This window comes from Aythya fuligula, chromosome 5, assembly GCF_009819795.1.
Source record: "Aythya fuligula isolate bAytFul2 chromosome 5, bAytFul2.pri, whole genome shotgun sequence".
In the NCBI taxonomy this organism is placed as follows: Eukaryota; Metazoa; Chordata; class Aves; order Anseriformes; family Anatidae; genus Aythya; species Aythya fuligula.
Window position 1 is genome coordinate 40,764,594 of NC_045563.1, and position 12,724 is coordinate 40,777,317.

Consider the following 12,724-nt stretch of genomic DNA (forward strand, 5'->3'; position numbering starts at 1 on the left):
ATTAACAGCATCTCTTTCATCTGTGAATTATATCATGTTTCACTTGCATTTTTCAGTTTGTCATCAGTTGAATGTCTGCCTTTAACTACAGAAAAGTGGACATATGGTTAATATCATAGTATTCAGAGATGGAGAAGACCAGCTACAGCATCAATTCTCTATTAAGTCATACAAGTAAGAACACAACTGGCTTTGAGTAGAAAAAATGTAAACAGTAATATATTGGTAGAGCTGTGGAAATCACATACATGTATGTTAAATAGAGCTCCCTTTGATAACTTTTTGAAATAAAATAATTTTGTAAAAAGGAAGAGATCATAGAGTAATAAGTAGAGTTGAAGAAATCATTACCTATTCTTCATACAGTAAAGATTCATTATTGAAGTTGAAGATCCATTTGATACTTTAAAAGACACAGAAAAAAATTACTGTTTCAAAGATGAGGATTTTTTCTTTGCTGACAGAAGAAAACACAAAATGTGGTGTTTTTTTCTAATGTTTTTATAAAATCTGATCTAGTAAAGAAACAAATTTTGAGAATTCTCTTGATTCTATTTAATTTCTTTTGTTTAATATTGATATAACTTTTTCTGCATATGTGGCTTTGTTTTTTATACTTCCTTCCATTTTACATATTTTAAAATTTTCCAGAAAGCCTTTAAATCTCTCTCATGATGTTTTTGTGTTCACTAGTCATTTTCATACAGACATCTGTTGCTTTGCTTTTGTTTCTTTATAATGCATTGCAATGTAACATGATCACTTAGAAGACAGTTTTAGTCTCACATAGTGTTGTACTTAAATTGACCATGAAACTCTGTATGCATCTCATCCCTAATTTCTTTTTTTTTTTTTTTTACTGCTATCCAGTACTTTTGAAGTACTACCATACATTGCTGTAACTGTTACTGTCATTTTAACTGCAGAATGCACTTTGAGATGGAGGATTTGTTTTGCTCAGTTCTCATTGCAAAGCAGTGAGAATATAGTAGGAAATATATATCCTCCTCTGTTAATAAAAGGAACTAAAACTCAGGACAAACTAAAGCTCCTTCCTATTGGAATCCCTACTTCAGGGATTTCATATTTGATATCTGAGGTTAAGACCTCATATAAGGCTGTATTAAATTCAGTTTGTTTTTAGTAATTTCTATTTCTAGAAACTTGCCTAAAAAAAATAAATATGTAGAATGCAAATTTCTAAGCATCTTCTGCTTGATTACAAGGAAGAAAAATAAAATAAACATTCCCTGACAATACAAAATTAGCAATGCTTTTCTTATTCACTACTTAAAATGTTTATCTAATTACTACAGCAAAACATGGTAACAGAATCTCAGAGTCTCTTTGCTTAGCTAACTGGAGAATATTAGAATTCTGTATGGTGTATTAGAATTCTGCATGGTGTAGTTCAATACTGCTCACTTACAGAAGTAATTCTAGAATTCTAGTAATTCTAAACTTATACTAGTTATGTATAGTTTTACAAAGACTGGTGTCTTTAGAGGTGTATTTGAGACTGAGGTAATACTTACCTGAAAGGAGAGTTTTAGAAATGCCTTGGATTGAAAGCCAATGAAGGGCAGGAAACAGCTATCACCATTCATCACCCAGGTAGAATAAATAGCCCAATCTGCTGCCCACAAAAGATAAATTGGCTCTAATAAAAGTTTTTCTCAATTAAGGACAGCAGAATTTGACCCAGAGAGAGTGCAAGTGGTTAAGTGGAGGAATGTACTAACAAAAGAATAGTTAAATAACTACTGCAGTTAAATAATTAGCATGCTATTCCTCATTAGAAACAGTCATTTTGTGGTCTGTAAGTTGAAAATGATGAGAATTATAGCTCTGTGATTTAAGAAGTCCTGTTGTGACGCACTGGTGTGTTAAATGTAAATATACGTGTACTGTTAAGCTCAAGCCAAAATTGCTGTTGTGAACAAAGTCTTTGGGTAGATTGGATTCATCTCTGAACAGAAGTGCATCCTTCCTTTGTAAAAGCTCTGGGTTTAAATACAGCTACTCTTCAGATCCAAACTCAGATCCAAATTTCTTGTTGTATCCATCTGGCTAATATTAGCATGCTGCAGTAAAACTGTGTTCTTGCTAGCTTCCAAGGTTTGCTTCAAGCTTTTCAAAAAGTTTTATCTTTCATGATTAGAGATTCCCACATTAATTTTCACTCAGGAGAAAGAAATGCAATTCATCCTAAGGAGAGAACTTACACTGCATATGCAAAGAAGTTCTACATTTTTTTTTGTTGTTGTTACTGTTGTTTTTTTTGGATTTGTTTTGTTTTCTGAAAAACAAAAACAAAAAACCCTCTGTACATACTAATCTGTCTGACAGCTGGTGAGCTGAGCTGTGTTTCCACTGCTGGTAGCCAGGGTGTGGTGAGATGAGCAAGGGCTCTTAGAACTCCTTGGGTTGAGGAGCCCAGGCAAGTTCACTGTTCATGCTTATAAGCAACTTCACAGAATCAATCACAGAATTGTCTAGGTTGGAAGAGACCTCAAGATCATCGAGTCCAACCTCTGACCTAAAACTAACAACTCCTCCATTAAACCATATCGCTGAGTTCAACATCTAAACATCTTTTAAAGACCTCCAGGGATGGTGACTCCACCACTTCCCTGGGCAGCCCATTCCAATGCCTCACAACCCTCTCAGTAAAGAAGTTCTTCCTAATATCCAACCTAAAACACCCCTGGTGCAACTTTAGCCCGTTCCCCCTTGTCCTGTCACCAGGCATGTGGGAGAACAGACCAACCCCCACCTCACTACAGCCTCCTTTAATGTACTTATAAAGAGCGATAAGGTCGCCCCATACTTGTTATCTCAGGATTCTTTGGGCCAAGGATCTGAGCTCTTGGGGTGGACTACCACTTGGACTGGCCAGTTTACACTATCCCAAATTCCTTGATACAAATCAAGAAGCATAAAAGTCTGTACACGTTTGACTTGAGTCAGCACTCAGAGAAGTTTTTGGAAACCGTGAGTGTCTGAGTCTGTGACCATATATATACTAAACAGGGCTGGAGTGTGTGCTTGTGCATTGCTTAGCAATCTTCCGCACTGATTGTGAGCAAGATCCCTGCCATTGTTTTAGTACATGACAGCAGTAGTTTCCCAGTCAACATCTGAGCAGAGTTCAGGGACAGCATTAGGCTATGGAACAAAGAGGATGCTGGGCATTGTAGAGGATGACATTTTACTGGGGTGGGAGAGAGTGGAAGAGTGAGTTTGGCTGTATAAATATAGGCCATGCTATGCTGTTTCGTTTAAGGGCAAAGAATGGGCCCAGTCTGTTCAGTTTAATAATGTAGCATAGCCTTGATGTGTCCAGTCACATCTAGATTTTTCAGGGGTTGAGTAAGCTTTTGCTGGTTTCCAGGATTTTCAGCTCTTGCCTAGGTTTGCCAAACAAGCTACCACAGACCTAGGACAGAAGATTTCAGTGTTCTGAGCTGTATTGTCTGTACTGAAAGCACTCCATATAACTTGCTTGTCCCAGGGCCGTACTAATTGGACATTTAAAATAAGTTCTTGTTCCCCTGACTCATTCCAAAGCATTACCCAGATAGTGCTCTGTAAAATGATACTTTGCTCTCTTTCATTCATATCAGAATTTATTAAATTTGACCTTTTTTTTTTTTTTTTTTTTTTTTAATTGTGGAGTATGAAGTTCAGTTTTATGCTCATATGTAAGGGGTTGATTTTGCGTGGGTTGGGCACAGGATGTCTTATGTTCATGAACTTAAGGTTATTACATTAACTCTTGATTGTCACGTAAATGGTTTGTCTTAGGGATGTGACTGAAACTATATCACTTGTAGCAGTTTTACAAAAGGTTCTTTTGCCCTTCTACCTGCCCTTTTTTATTTTTTATTTCTTTTTCCTCTTTTATAAGCAAAGCAAAGAAAAATAAGCAACTGGGAGATTTAAATTCAGTTAGGCAAAAGAGACGTACCCAAGGTTTGCACTCTTGTAGCACTACAAATAAAGCTATACCCTTTGTGATATTTAGTATGTAAATACACATTATTGCTTATAGTTTATTACCTGCAGGAAAGTTTTTATTAATCTGTTCATTCTTCCTACCAAAGGTATGAATTTTGGACAGTGCAATGAAGCTTTTCAATGTAGTATTTTTAAGAGTTTGCAATCCCTAATTTCGCTATCACAAATACTCAGTAACTTTGTAGTTGATGAAACAGTGGTAATTATTATGTTGTTCCAGTCCACGGTTACTTTTTTCCCAAGGTCTTTTTGGCTGTGTTAATAGGATCATAGGCACATCATGAGATTGCAATATGTTGCCGTGGATTTCAAATACATTTCAAATCCATAAAAGGTAACATAATCATCTGGCAGGAGTTCAAGCTGAGGCTGTTTGTCTGGCATGTAGCATGTTCCCTGTAATATTTGTTCATCCTCAAAGGAAGATTGCCAGAGTGCATTCTTAGTAATGGAGTTAGGTAACACCCTAGGAATGTGTAAAATCATATCCTGAGGCTCAGAGGCATTATTTTGTGCAATATCTATACTAAAACTCTCAGCAATCTTGATATTATTAGAGCTCTTTCCCCTGCAAGTCATGGCACTCTATCACGTACACAGACTCAAGAACCCTGCATATAACCTCTGTATGACTAGTATGACTAGAGTAATGTAGCGTTCGATATGTAATGATAGATAAAATGTAAAGTGAATGATAGAATTCTATAGGTATGCTCTTTGGTGCCTTCCTGTTTAAATTTATCCAAAGGATCTCTTCTTTATGCCAGAAACTTTTGTCAGCTACTAGGCTTCAAATCAATTACTGTAACCTGTTCCATGGGGCATCCTTTTTTATTGTGAATCAATAAAGCAATATTTACATTTGTGGAGTTTACCTTTTAATACCACTGTTAGTATTTGCTCCACCTTATTTTTTGTGAGTGAAAATTCAATAATAAAACGTGCTTAAATAGTTGTGACTTGGCTAAAACATAGCCAGACTGTGGAACAGTAGTTGATATAAAACAGTGGGAGGTATTCCAGTATGTTCAGGCAAAACTGTGTTTCTTCCTCTTTACAGAAGTTTTTTGTGACAGAGGACTAACACTTCCAAGATGCTGGCATATCATTTGTAGAAAACAGAATTTTAAGTATCCAAGCTTGCTTCTCTCTATCAGTATGGAAGATTTCAGAGATACAGAAAAAAAAAAAAAAAAAAAAGATCGGATTCTTGAGAAGATTTCTCATAGGATGAGTGATTCTTTTTTCTTCTGATGTTTTCTCTTTCTCTTCATTTGAGTTTGTAACAGAAATTTCATTGTTTTCAGTACAAATTTGTTTATTGATTTCTCCTGTTTTGAATCAACAAACTGGAAAAAAAATACTAAAATCAGTATTAGAGACCAAAGTCCCATAGGAATTTATGATTTGTTCTTGAAGTGATTTTATTTCATTATTAGGGATTGTGTAACAGTGACTGAAAGTGTTGTAACCCTAAGACTGTGTTTCACAAATGAGTTTGTGTTTTCTTCTTTCAAATGATCTTCCATTTCCCACCAGACTAGATGCAAGGCATGTTACTGTGCTTTTCAGAATATAGGGCAGGACAGGTATCCCAGAGTTTAGAAAATACTAGAAAATTCTATTAGGCCTTCCCTAGGGGAATTTAAGTTGGAGTGAAAGAATTGGTCTCTGGGAAAAGAAGAAAAAAAAAAAAAGGCAATTTTGTAACCTTTAAAAGTAACTTTTTTAAAAAAGTTTAAAAAAAAAAAAAGTTTTTAAACTTTTTTTTTTTAAAGTTTAAAAAAAAAAAAAAGTCATATTTCCATCTATGAAAACAGGTCAAAAACATGAAGTTGTGAAGTTGGACATAAACTGTAAAACTGTAAAATTAAATACAGTTAGGAGGACGAAGATGAAGTATTAAATTGTTTCCTTAAAAAAAAAAAAAAGAACAGCTATAAACTATGCTTACAGGCACTTAAACTCACTTAAACTCACTAATGACAGATGCTGACATGGTAGACCCTTCTTCTGCTCTGGTCAATACAGGAACTATGATACTGTACACCTTTGATTCCTATTCTTTGCTTAGGTGTTAATTGGGATTAAGCTCACTGGTCCTCAGTACTTAGTAATTTTATACTAATTCATGGTTTCCTCCTTGGTCTTTTCCTGACTTTAATGTGTGTTGCATTTGGTGAAACTTGTGTTTAGATGATTGTGGTCCAGTGGTTTCTTTATGTAATGAAGCTATTTTGTGAACCTTTACCAAGTCTTTTTTATTCTGCCAAGAGCAGAGTATCTGTGATTACTGCAGTGTAGTTTAAAGCACTCCATTTGAGACAGAGACCAGCTCTGCTTTTGGCTGCATAAGTGAATCTCTCCTTTTCAGTAGAAGTCACAGTGGAAAGTCTGTGAAGTCTGCTGTGGAAAATAGTATTTGATGCCTCAACACTGAGGGGTCTTCTGGCCATTAGTGCCAGAACAAGAATTTACTAAGAATTGACTCAGAGAGGAAATGTTCATCAGTTAGTTCTCTCTCTCTCTTTTTTTTTTTTTTTTTTTGTACCACATTGAGCTTTAAGCTCTAATTAATATTTTCAGCTACTCTTTTCTGCTCTTTTGCAATATTCATCTAATAACAGTGTTTCCATTTCTATTAAAAAAAATACATCTCTAAATGCATTCTGATTTGTTCTTACAGTTGTGTGTGGGGAAAACTCTCAGAAATCAGGAAGGTAGCTCTCTAGGCTAGACTTGGGCTAAGCTGTCAGGTTTAAAGACATTTTCTATAAAAATGTGCTAGGAAATCTTCACTGAAGATAGAAAGTTTCAAGTTCTTGCATTACATCTCATGTAGGAGAAGATTCTTCTGACCCAGACATCTGTAATATCTTAGACAGTGATTCAGAAATGCTACAATGTGAAGGTCTGCAGTAACATTAATTAGATGACCTGATGTAGCAGTTGATGTTATAATCTTTTAGCTTCTTTTCCTCATGCTTTATGTTTGCTGTATTGATGATACTGTCTAAACTTGATAATAAAATTAAAATGAATCTCTATGAATATATTCCATGACATTTTCTTTTCCTTTATTAAAGACGTATTAAGAAACAAAAATATATTAGACTTGAAAACAAACAAGCAAACCTAAACTCCCCCCAAAGCAATTAAGATGTCTTTTGTGTACGGTATTAAAATCATTAGAAAAGTTATAAAGGATATATTTTCACAGTGTTCATTCCCATGTGTTTTTATTTCATTCAAATAGAAAATGTTTCCTCAGATAGGGTTGAATACTATACAGCAATTGCAAGAAAGATGAAAGTTTAAAAATGCAATCAATTTTTAAAGGACTTTTTTTTTTTTTTGGAAGCATTGTGTAGCTTACGGAGATCAGCACCAAGACAGCTAACTATTTAGTGAGGAATCTTTCAGGACTTCTCTGTGATGTAGGAATTGCTATTGGATGGGGGCTTTCTTTTCTCCGTTTGTAGCCCTTTTCATGAGAAATCATGTCATTGCTTATGGCAGTACATGGTGGCAAACATGGCTTTGTGTCACAGAAGCCCAGGATTAACAAGAGAGCTTGACCTAGCTTCTTTGCTTTGCTGCTCTCCTCATTTTTTTTTCTTCCCCAGAATCTTTGTGCTAAATGGGTTGAAGTAGATTTAGTTTGTACTTCTCAGAGTGGATTCAATTTGACATGTTATGGGAAGCTCTGGCAGAAATATGTGGTAAGTAGGTCACAACAGTTATGTTGATTAGCATATTGGTGATTTACAACCACAATATCAGTTATAATGTGACAGACAGATAACATAAAATTCAGTGTATTTGTTGGGAATAGGAATTTTTCCAGCATGAGACCAAGATGAGTTACCATGCTGTACTAGCAATAGATTTATTTTTCTTAAAACTGTAACCCCCTCATGAAATGTTTTTAGCCCTTGGCTTAGCCTGAGGGTAAATCCAAGGAAAGTAGCCTAAAGCTCATGATGAATGTTTACTGACTTTTGTGGTCAGTGTTTCTCAGGAGTAAATTGTAAAGAACATATGAGCTGCACTTTATGTTTCCAGCTTCAGGCTGTGGGAAGGAGTTGGAGAAAAAGGTATGCCATTTAAAATGACCCCCCAAATTATCTTCACAAAATATGCTTCACCTTTTCAAAATTATGTATACTGAAATCACTAAATACTGCATTCTCTCCTAGGAAGCCAAATACAACCACATCATGTGGTTTAAATAAAATAAAAAGTATGTTCATTTAGCAAACAAGACAGATAATTCAACATGAAAATCTAGGGGCTGAGAAATGATCTTGGGAGCTTTTGGGTAAACCTTGAGATTTGGCACAAGGGAAGTCTGCAAAAATCCTTTTCCTTGATTACCAGCAGGATGTGTATTGCCTTTTTCCTACTTTCTTTATTCATGTTTTAGCAGCCTGCCACATGCAATATGCCAAAGCTCATTAAAAAAAATAAAATAAAAAATCACCTGTCATGCAGATTTGTGCACAAATATGGACACAGTTCAATTCAGAAGACTACATATAGACAATACTTTCTGAAGTAGAGAATTTATTGAGATACACTTGCACTGGCTCTTTGCTGAACATGGGAATTTACAAAACACATTTACAACCTTTTCTGTTGTGATTATCACGGTTATGATCTATTTCCATAGTTCAATATTTTTTTCTGTATTAATTGAAGAATTCCCTATTTTCACCTGTGTCTGAAAAAAGTATCACTGAATATCAAAATCAACATAAATAACCCCTCTCTACATGGCATCAATATGTATGCATGTTAAATTTACTTGTAGAACAATGAGAGAACTTATGCAAAGCATAACCTGGAAGAGAACAACTGATCTGAAAGCCAAAATCTGAAAACAAATAAAAGGAGGGAAAAAAACAAACAGCTTTTGCATTATGTAAAATCAGAAAGTATTTTCAATCAGATCTTCTTTGGTGAATAAAGTAATGGTCTGTATAACTGAGAAATAAACACAGTGATATTAATCAAAACAGGCTTTTGTAATTATTCTCTTTTTAAGTACACAAAGCAAGGCAGCTCAGAATACTGTCCAAATCAGGTTCATCCACTTCTTCTAAGTGGTCGTTTCAACTCTGGAAAGTATCTTATGCAATGTCAAAACTTAGCTTACATTCTACTCCAATGTTGTCTGTTCTGTTTAGGAAACAGTCCATTTCCAGACATCTAATGTTTTTGTTTTGCTTTAAAGCCAATTCCATTTTTCTGCATGAGTCATCATATGGCTTAGAAAAAAAAAAAAAAGTGGGGAGTGGAGGGAAATATTAGAGACCTGCCATGCAATACATATGGGCAAATGCTTGGAGAAACATTGGGGAATGCTTGGAGAAACATAGCTTAGGGTAAAAACTGGACTTCTTGCACTTATGTGCAATTTGCTGTGTTGCCCAGTACAGCAACATAGCAAAACAGGAGAAAAAAGTAGGAAATAGGAGCAAAGCAATCTCCAATAGGAAATTAAGGACCAGTGTAGCGAAGGAATTCAGATAAAGAAAAAGTTACTGAAGAAAAATTTTTAGGTTTTTCACAGGCCAACTGTGGAAATGTGAGATACATGTGTATGCAGATAGGTAAGACTACAATTTTACAGTCTTATTAACTAATTCCAAGAAGTTTATCATTTATGAAAGCAGAAGATAACTCTGTAGATAATTGTTCTGGGCATATTTAATAGGAAAAGAAATACAAACCTCTGTGATGCTGATCCACCCAAATCACCTGAATCAAAAATCAGTCAAGGGATGCTTTTGAAATGGTGGAGTCAATATTTGCCTAATCAAACTAGTAAAAAGAAAGAAGCATTCTGTTTTAGGGAATGGGCTGACAGTTTATTTCCCTCAGTGGAGGAAGTAAGTATCGTAGAGGAGATAAAAATGCTGAACTGTATCAGCTGTAGATTATCTCTGGTTGCTCTAGTTAGCTTACTGCAGGTAATATCATCTTGATAAAAAAACGTTTAAGGACACTTGCACATTCTGAGCTTGCCTCAGTTACATAATTTTGCATATATGCATATACATATATACATAAATATACATGTATATGTAAAAATATACAACAAAGTATATTTTTACATATGTATTTATGAACTCTCACTGAATACTGAACTCTCCACTTTTTTATTCTAATGATTTTTTTTATTATTCTTTGTGGTTAAAATGAAAACCTGTAAATACTCTTTCTTTTTTTCCTCCTTAGCCTTACCAACATTGCACATTTATAAATGCCACTGCTTGATTTTTTTATTGTCTTAAATATTTGGGAACATGTCTGTAAGTCACCCACCATAGTGTCCAGTGCAATCCTGACAACGTGTAAGCATTGAGGCAGCAAGAAAATGCATCCTCAATATATAGCACCTCATTTAGCTATGAATGACAGGTGCAAAATGCTACTGAATCAGAAATGACAGGCATAATAGTGGTAAGCACAGGAGATTCGCAAACCAGATTTTCCTGTGAGCATCAACAGCAATGGATGTTCCCATATGCCTAATATGGGACTATCTAATTACAATTTTCATGTGTTAAAATGAAGGAAAATATTGATAGAATAAAATAAAAATCCCCAAAGAACGGAGCCCAGATGTTCTTCATAGTGATTTTAGCCTCAGGAAAGTTTGGGGAACAGAAGTGGCTAGAGGATAAGGGTAAATTTTCTGTGTGGTATGCAAGGCATTACCTACATAATTCCAGCTGTTTTTAATAGGACATGTCTAATTTCTTATGTACCAGGTTGAAAAATTACCCACAGACTTTCAAAGAATTTACTTTCATATTAACCTTGCTTTTAAATAGGAATCTTCAGGTGGAAACAGTGAATAAGAAGAAAATCAAGACAGGGTACGTCTTTTTTCCTGCTTCTAGGACAGCAGAAAAAAATAAAATAAAAAGCCTGTAGAAATAAATGTGCTATCTCTGCAGTGATGGTGGCTTTCCATTGTCTAGGATGAGGGCACTGCTCAAGTAAGTGGGATTCTAAACAATCTCAGATTTTTGACCAGAAACAGATCACTGTGGGCCAAGTGATTATATCACTCTTTATTTGACAAGATACAACATTTGCAGGGCCCTCCTAGGTCATTATGCCCAGTTCTACTTGCTAGCACAGGTAAATATGTCACATAAAATTAATATCAATCATGTCATTCAAAAATCTGTGTTGAGTCCATCTTTTAACATAAGGATGTGTTACATTTGGTTTGCCTCTCCTGTGACATACAAATAAACACATAAACACGATTCAGACTATAGTTTTTGCTGAAAAGTTAGTGGCCATAAATTGGTTCTTTATGACCCTTCTAGTCCATTTGGCTATGGAGTGAAACAAGATTCAGCCTGAAAGGGAAAAGCAACTGAGAATGACAGTGAATTTCTTACAGGGCATATAAGAGGCTTCAAGGAAGAGCCTGAATTATCCCCCACCTCAGCTTCTGAGTTATTAGGCCACATCTCACTCAAAAGATTAAACATTTTATCTCACAGGTCATTCCATTTTATTGCAGCGTTGCCTTTAGCAATGCTATAGTTAAGGTTCTGTCAGTGTTTCTATTATAGGCCCCTATTTTCTGGAATTTATAACTTAGGGCTAGAAATTCCCTCTGGGTTAAAACTTGGCAACAGTAGAGTAGGTCTTTTTTCCAGCAGAGAATTTCTCCCCTATCCTCGCTCCACTTTTCAGTCTGTATTTGAAGTAGATGGGAATTCCACAACCATCTATTTATACTTTTAAACTGTATTTCTTATGCCTACACCCAAGAAATTTCCAAAGATACTTAGTTCTTACTGCAAAAATGCATGTGGGGGAGATTTTAGAATCAATGAGAAACTGGAAATGCAAAATGGGTAACCTGTGTGTGCATCTCTCTGTATGTGTGCACATCTGTGCAAGCACACACAGTCTAGCATTTTTCCATAGCATTTTACAAAAATTGCCATGCAGAATTGAAGATTGAACAGCTAATGAGCTCTTAGTGAAATTAATAGGACTCAATTACATACACATCTGGCATTCAACAGCTATTGCATACAGGTTTGTTTGAGTGCATTTAGTGATCCGCTTCTATCCATTTAAAGTGGAATTATGCAGTTTAACAGTTTAAAATTTCTAAATAATATTAAAAACAACAACAACAACAAACAAAAAAAATAAACAAAACAAACAAACAAACAAACAACAACAACAACAACAAAAAAAAAACCAACAAAACAAAACATTTAAAATTGAGGTGAAGTTCATAAATTGCTTTGCAATAAATCTGTATCAAATTCCAACCCAAAAATCTGAATCCAAAATGAACCATACCTAAGGAGAAGGATGAAATTGGGGTACATAGTTGAAATAGTTTACTTTTCTATGCTAAGGCTTGTTTTAAAATATTAAAACACTCAATAAAATATCAGCTGTTGAATAATATTAAATGAGTAATGTGGCGGGAGAGCCAAGACATCCTTATTTATCAAAGCACTATCAAACACTAAAAAACCTCAAATGGGACCCACCCACTGGACCTGTAAACTGCAAGGAGTGGAGGTTGAGAAAAGAGTAGGGAAAAGACCTTAAAGCGAGTCAGGAAACAAAGCAGGCAGGAGAGAAAGAAAATCAGTCAAGGATGATATCAGTGAGAAAGGGAAAAAAACATCTGGTAAGCAGAGAAAAT